Genomic DNA, 8,032 nt, shown 5'->3' with positions numbered 1-8,032 from the left:
TTTCCCAAGTCTCATACGGTCATTAAGACTTAATATATAGCACAGCATACAATAAAGCAGGAATTAAAACATGGCTGTAGCTGGAGGCAGCCTGCACATTGTCTGCCGGGGTGTTATGTCTTCATAGATCAGTCACTGACACTGGGTAATTAATCATTTTACTCACATGGAAATGGGGCCTAACCCATTGATTGCCTGCACCGGTGTGACCAGCAGCAGCTCACTGTCCCCCAATGATGTGTGCGGAGCTGATGGGATGTGGGGTGAGGACCTGATGCTTTGTGCTCAGCACCTCTGCATTGTGTGAGCTCCTCTGTGGATGTTCTTCACTTTCCAGGCACTGATGTGCAGCTAACACAGGAGGCACTTTTGCTTTTTGACAGCAAGATCAGATCTACAGTTCTTGTTGTCCCTGGAGGACACCTGTACATTTCTTCTGTAGAAAAAGGCTTCCATTCATATTACTCCCAAAGACTGTGCAGCCATAAATAGGCACAGATAATATTAACTCCATTTACAGAGGAAGGGACCACTGCTGGAGTTATCACCAGTCTACCAGCTTTGGGGCACAAGCAGGTAACTGGGGTTACTGCAAAGTGGTATGGTACATGTGGCTGGGTAAAGACATGGAGAGAGAGATGGACGGAGAGATGGATAGAGAGATGGATAGAGAGATGGACAGAGAGATGGCCAGAGAGATGGACAGAGAGATGGATAGAGAGATGGACCGAGAGATGGCTAGAGAGATGGACAGAGAGATGGATAGAGAGATGGATAGAGAGATGGATAGAGAGATGGCCAGAGAGATGGATAGAGAGATGGACAGAGAGATGGATAGAGAGATGGCCAGAGAGATGGATAGATAGATGGACAGAGAGATGGATAGAGAGATGGATAGAGAGATGGATAGAGAGATGGCCAGAGAGATGGATAGAGAGATGGACAGAGAGATGGATAGAGAGATGGACAGAGAGATGGACAGAGAGATGGATAGAGAGATGGACAGAGAGATGGACAGAGAGATGGATAGAGAGATGGACAGACAGATGGATAGAGATGGACAGAGAGATGGATACAGAGATGGATACAGAGATGGATAGAGAGATGGACAGAGAGATGGATAGAGAGATGGATACAAAGATGGATAGAGAGATGGATAGAGAGATGGACAGAGAGATGGATAGAGAGATGGCCAGAGAGATGGATAGAGAGATGAATACAGAGATGGATAGAGAGATGGACAGAGAGATGGATAGAGAGATGGACAGAGAGATGGACTGAGAGATGGATAGAGAGATGGCCATAGAGATGGATAGAGAGATGGACAGAGAGATGGATAGAGAGATGGACAGAGAGATGGATAGAGAGATGGATAGAGAGATGGATAGAGAGATGGACAGAGAGATGGATAGAGAGATGGACAGCGAGATGGATAGAGAGATGGCCAGAGAGATGGATAGAGAGATGAATACAGAGATGGATAGAGAGATGGACAGAGAGATGGACAGAGAGATGGACAGAGAGATGGATAGAGAGATGGACAGAGAGATGGACAGAGAGATGGATAGAGAGATGGCCATAGAGATGGATAGAGAGATGGATAGAGAGATGGCCAGAGAGATGGACAGAGAGATGGATAGAGAGATGGACAGAGAGATGGATAGAGAGATGGCCAGAGAGATGGATAGAGAGATGGATACAGAGATGGACAGAGAGATGGACAGAGAGATGGATAGAGAGATGGACAGAGAGATGGACAGAGAGATGGACAGAGAGATGGATAGAGAGATGGACAGAGAGATGGATAGAGAGATGGCTAGAGAGATGGACAGAGAGATGGACAGAGAGATGGATAGAGAGATGGACAGAGAGATGGATAGAGAGATGGCTAGAGAGATAGACAGAGAGATGGATAGAGAGATGGACAGAGATGGACAGAGAGATGGACAGAGAGATGGACAGAGAGATGGATAGAGAGATGGACAGAGAGATGGATAGAGAGATGGATACAGAGATGGATAGAGGGATGGATAGAGAGATGGACAGAGAGATGGATAGAGAGACGGACAGAGAGATGGATACAGAGATGGATAGAGAGATGGCCAGAGAGATCGACAGAGAGATGGATACAGAGATGGACAGAGAGATGGAGAGAGAGATGGATAGAGAGATGGACAGAGAGATGGATAGAGAGATGGACAGAGATGGATAGCGAGATGGACAGAGAGATGGACAGAGAGATGGATAGAGAGATGGCCAGAGAGATGGATAGAGAGATGGACAGAGAGATGGACAGAGAGATGGATAGAGAGATGGGTAGAGAGATGGATAGAGAGATGGATAGAGAGATGGACAGAGAGATGGATAGAGAGATGGATACAGAGATGGATAGAGAGATGGACAGAAAGATGGATAGAGAGATGGATAGAGAGATGGCCAGAGAGATGGCCAGAGAGATGGATAGAGAGATGGGCAGAGAGATGGAGAGAGAGATGGAGAGAGATGGATAGAGAGATGGACAGAAAGATGGACAGAGAGATGGACAGAGAGATGGATAGAGAGATGGACAGAGAGATGGACAGAGAGATAGATAGAAAGATGGACAGGGAGATGGATAGAGAGATGGACAGAGAGATGGAGAGAGAGATAGATAGAGAGATGGATAGAGAGATGGAGAGAGAGATGGATATAGAGAAGGATAGAGAGATTGACAGAGAGATGGATAGAGAGATGGACAGAAAGATGGAGAGAGAGATAGATAGAGAGATGGATAGAGAGATGAAGAGAGAGATGGATAGAGAGAAGGATAGAGAGATTGACAGAGAGATGGATAGAGAGATGGACAGAAAGATGGATAGAGAGAGATGGATAGAGAGATGGATAGAGAGACGGAGAGAGAGATGGATAGAGAGATGGATAGAGAGATAAGAGATAGATAATTGATAGGTAGATGATAGATAGATAGATAAATAGATAGATAATTAGATAGATAATAGATAGATAGATAGATAGATATATAGATCCTATAATTAGATAGATAATAGATAGATAGATAGATATATAGATCCTATAATTAGATAGATAATAGATGCTACAGATGCAGCAGGGCTGAGTCTGTCACTGTATCGAATGGAGCTTGTTACTAGTTAACACACATTATAGTGATTTCACAAAGTATTATATTACTTTACATAGGACACACATTTAGTGAATAAATGAGTTTAGATACAATAGAGACAGGGTCTAATATAGCTAAAATCTATATATGTAATAAATCTAGCTGATAGTGTGTGTTGTTATTGATATATATATATATATATATATATATATATATATATAGTTCATAGTAATATTTAATATTAAATTATACTCAAAAAAAGTAATTTTTAATCTAAATTATTGTATTTGCACCACAAGCCAGGGGATACTGATAATAACTTATTGGAAAGGGTTAAGGACAAATGAAAAAGTTTAAATATTGTGATTTAAACTTTCTGCATTTGCTTAATTAATGAAAAATGCAGCTCAATCTCTGAATTTCTTTATCAAGTAGAATGTGCTAATTACAGTGAATGGAGAAAGGTGGGCTATAAGCAGAAGGGGGCAACCCAAACTACTTACTGCTCATGGTGATATTGTAACATATACTGGCTAAATACTGGGGAAACTAGTGAAAAAGTTCTACAAGAATAGGATACTGAAATACAATGATATCATTAAAATTATTAATAGGTAATACATAGATAGATAGATAAATAATAGATAGATAGATAATAGATAGATAGATAGATAGATAGATAGATAGATAATAGATAGATAGATAATAGATAGATAGATGATAGATAGATATATAGATAGATAGATAGATAATAGATAGATAATAGATAGATGATAGATAGATAATAGATAAATAATAGATAGATGATAGATAGATAATAGATAGATAGAGATAGATAATAGATAGATAGATAATAGATAGATAGATAGATAATAGATAGATAATAGATAATAGATAGATAATAGATAGATAGATAATAGATAGATAGATAATAGATAGATAATAGATAGATAGATAATAGATAGATAGATAATAGATAGATAGATAATAGATAGATAATAGATAGATGATAGATAGATAGATAGATAATAGACAGATAATAGATAGATAATAGATAGATAATAGACAGATAATAGATAGATAATAGATAGATAGATAGATAGATAATAGATAGATAGATAGATAGATAGATAATAGATAGATAGATAGATAGACAGACACAATACTAATGCACTGCATGCATTATGGTGGCTGGAGTTTTCTAAATCCATGTGTCCCATCCCAGTATCTCAGTGCATTATTTCTCTAACAATTGATGGGGACTAGTTTGGGTTTTATAGTTGTAGTTGGGGGGAGGGGGTCCTGCTGCTGGAAATCTGTCTACAGTTGATTTTCTTGTAAGAGAAGTGTTGCTGAAAACCTTAAAACATCCGCATTCTTTATTACAACAGTATCCAATTACTGTGCAACCAAAGCAAGAGCTGCAAGTAGCCAGGGAAATGGGGGGTTAATTGCTAAAGCCCCACTTAACACATTTCATTCCTATCCCCCCTCCACCTTCCATTTTAGGTGTCCCACAAATTATGTTACACACAGCAGCAGGCAAAGGAGGATGAGGAGCAGCAAATCACCCCGACAATGGGAAGAGCCGCCTAATGCGCTCACATTCCATCCATCCCACCACAGTCTGCGTGTGCTGGGCGGTATCAGCATTATTAGTATGGGAGGAAGAGAATGTGATATGTGATGTGCTGCAAATCCACTACTCATCCTGCCCGAGCATCACTCAAGGCATCAGCTACTACAAGGGAAAATGCTCCATAGCTGTCTATCCATCATTAGCCATGTTATATTATCATCATCCATCCATCTAAATGACTATCTATCTATAGATCTAATTCCTATCATTAGTTCTACTTATATCCCTATCTACATATATAGACATATATACATTTAATTCTATATATATTTTTATTATCTATATCTTTCTATTATCTATTTATATTTCTAAGTATATATCTTTTATCTATCTATCATCTATGTAATCTATCTATCCATCATTTATCTATCTATTATCTATCCATCATCTATCTATCTATCTATCTATCTATCTATCTATCTATCTATCTATCTATCTATTATCTATCTATCTATCTATCTATCTATCTATATCTATCTATCTATCTATCTATCTATCTATTATCTATCTATCTATCTATCTATCTATCTATCTATCTATCTATCTATCTATCTATCTATCATTTATCTATCTATTATCTATCTATATATTAACTATCTATCTATCTATCTATCTATCTATCTATCTATCTATCTATCTATCTATCTATCTATCTATCTATCTATCTATCTATCCATCATCTATCTATCTATTTAACGCCTATCAATAAATTACATGTATTTTTTATTTGTTAATTGTCTAGTTATTTATTTTATAATATTACTACATTTTCTGGCTATTCAAATACAAAGAAACAAACAAAAAAAAGGAATAAAAACGGAAAGGAAAAGAGAAAACCATCGAACAGGTAGACAGATCTGCTTTTCATGTAATGAAACACAGGACATATACAGGCAGAGGTTACTTTAGGCTCCTCGCAGATTATTTCCCTCCTTATGAGAACAGAGAACTCTCCCTGCTGTTGAACAGAACTAAACCACAGACAGACAGACAGCTATATCTATGTGTTACAGTGTAAGTTGCTGTATGCCATCACTTAGACAATTCTTGTGAAACTCCTGTGATATATATATATATATATATATATATATATATATATATATATATATATATATATCTTACACCAGGACAATGCATTACAACAATCCAATGTTCTGATTACTGCTATGACCATAGATTTGTCTTTGTCACTGAGTAATACACAGGAGACCTGTATCTTGGACCATTACAGAACTGACAGGACTGGTGTGATTTGTTTTTTGGGGGGGCTTTATCTTAAGGATATAAATAATTCTATTATTATTTAGCAGATTTTATTAGACTAATATAATATTAGTTACTATTATATGTTGTATAGCAGCTAAGAACATGGTTAGTTAGGAAGAGCAGTAAGGAGAGGTCCATGGACTCCATGCAGGCTCAGGTGTACTGTGTTACCCCCCTGTCCTTCCAAATCTGTCCTGTTGGTATTGTGCTGCCATTAATTAGACAGGTATGTGTTTAATGACTTTGCTCTGCATTCTGCAATGGCTGCACAGCCTCCTGCATTATACAGGCAATACTCGGGATTATTCTGATGCAAATGCCGAAATCTACACCTCTGAATGGCAGCCCTCCCTATATGTATAGGAGCAAGCATCTGCTGGATCCCACAAGCCTCTTTTCTGAGAGGGACCATTTTCATATGATGATATTGTAATATGATCTGCAATGACAGAATGCATGACAGTTGTCCCACAATACATGGCAAGCCAGTCAAAGGACAGCAGCGACATTTGGATAATTAGCACCCATTGGGCAGTCAATCAGGCGCAGAGGACAAGCTGAAAAAAAAAAAAATCCCACAGAGGACTTGGAAACAAAAGGTGCCCAGGCTGCCCAGGATTAGCGATCTAAATGCTTTGTATGCACTGCTCCCAGGGATCCCACCAGGGTTAGCCCCCCTTTCTTTCACCTCTTCTATGGAACTACACAAAAGCTCCAGATAGATCTATTCGTTCTAAGAGCATGGAAGTTGTTTTTTCTTGATCCCTGCAAATAATAAAAGGTGAATCCTTTATTTCCAGTGCAATGCCATTCTAAGTTCATCTAGCTCTGTGTCATAAATTAGCAAAATTCTACTAAACGCTCCAATAATGGGCTCCCAGGGAGGAATGAATGCAGCAGCACTGAGACTTTATGGCCACAGCGAATTCTCTGCACCTAGCAGGACCTGGCAGCAACAGCCATAAGTGCACACAGACTGTGGTCCCTATGGGCAGAAGGGGGTGAGGGACTGGGGGCTCTAAGACCAAATCATACTCCCCTGCCATCCCATGTCATAGAATAGAGGAGAAGGAAAGGAGCTCTTACCTTGCTGGCGAAAACAGTGTGGGCAGATAGACCTGGAGGCTCCTGTGTGCTGCTCTCTGGGTGGGGTATCTTCTGCTACATGCATATGTGCAGGAACACAGAGAAGGGAGTCTCTATAAATCAGCTGCACCGCTGAGCACAGCTTCACTTAGTTGGCATATATGTCCTGGCACATAAGGGGCTGAAAGTACAGGAAGATGCTTCTCTGCAAGAATGCCAGGGTGATGATCATCATCTTCAGCACCAGCTCCATAGCAAAAAGACCCAGGTAGAGGCTCAGACTAAGCACAACTCAGGTCACCATCACTACTATGTGCTGGAAGAGGCACACACAGGCACACACACTTTCTATCTATCTATCTATCTATCTATCTATCTATCTATCTATCTATCTATATATGTATATATGTATATATATATATATACACACACACACACACTATATATATACATATACACACACTATATACACACACTATATATATATAAACACACAATATACACACAGACACACACTATATATATATATACATATATATACACACACTATATATACTGTATATATATACATATACACACACTATACGCACAATATATATACACTAATACACACACTATATATATACACACACTATATACACACATTATATATATACACACAATATACACACACTATATATACATATATATACACACTATATATATATACACACACACTATATATATATATATATACATACAGTACAGACCAAATGTTTGGACACACCTTCTCATTTAAAGATTTTTCTGTCTTTTCATGACTATGAAAATTGTACATTCACACTGAAGGCATCAAAACTATGAATTAACACATGTGGAATTATGTACTTAACAAAAAAGTGTGAAACAACTGAAATTATGTCATATTCTAGGTTCTTCAAAGT

The 8,032-nt window shown here is 38.4% G+C and overlaps 1 protein-coding gene across 1 annotated transcript in view; it reads right to left on the bottom strand.

The window, feature by feature from the left end:
- The window catches only part of LHX2 (LIM homeobox 2), a 52,762-nt gene extending 45,366 nt beyond the window's left edge, over window positions 1–7,396 (bottom strand). Inside the window, exon 1 of the mRNA XM_069748461.1 lies at window positions 7,110–7,396. The gene's annotated coding sequence lies outside the window, so the exon portion shown is untranslated. The remainder of the gene's footprint in view (window positions 1–7,109) is intronic.
- Window positions 7,397–8,032: the final 636 nt, after the last annotated feature.

The sequence above is a fragment of the Ranitomeya imitator genome, chromosome 2, assembly GCF_032444005.1.
Source record: "Ranitomeya imitator isolate aRanImi1 chromosome 2, aRanImi1.pri, whole genome shotgun sequence".
Taxonomy (NCBI): domain Eukaryota; kingdom Metazoa; phylum Chordata; class Amphibia; order Anura; family Dendrobatidae; genus Ranitomeya; species Ranitomeya imitator.
Note: the sequence above shows the minus strand (reverse complement) of the source record. Positions and strands in the feature narration are given on the sequence as shown.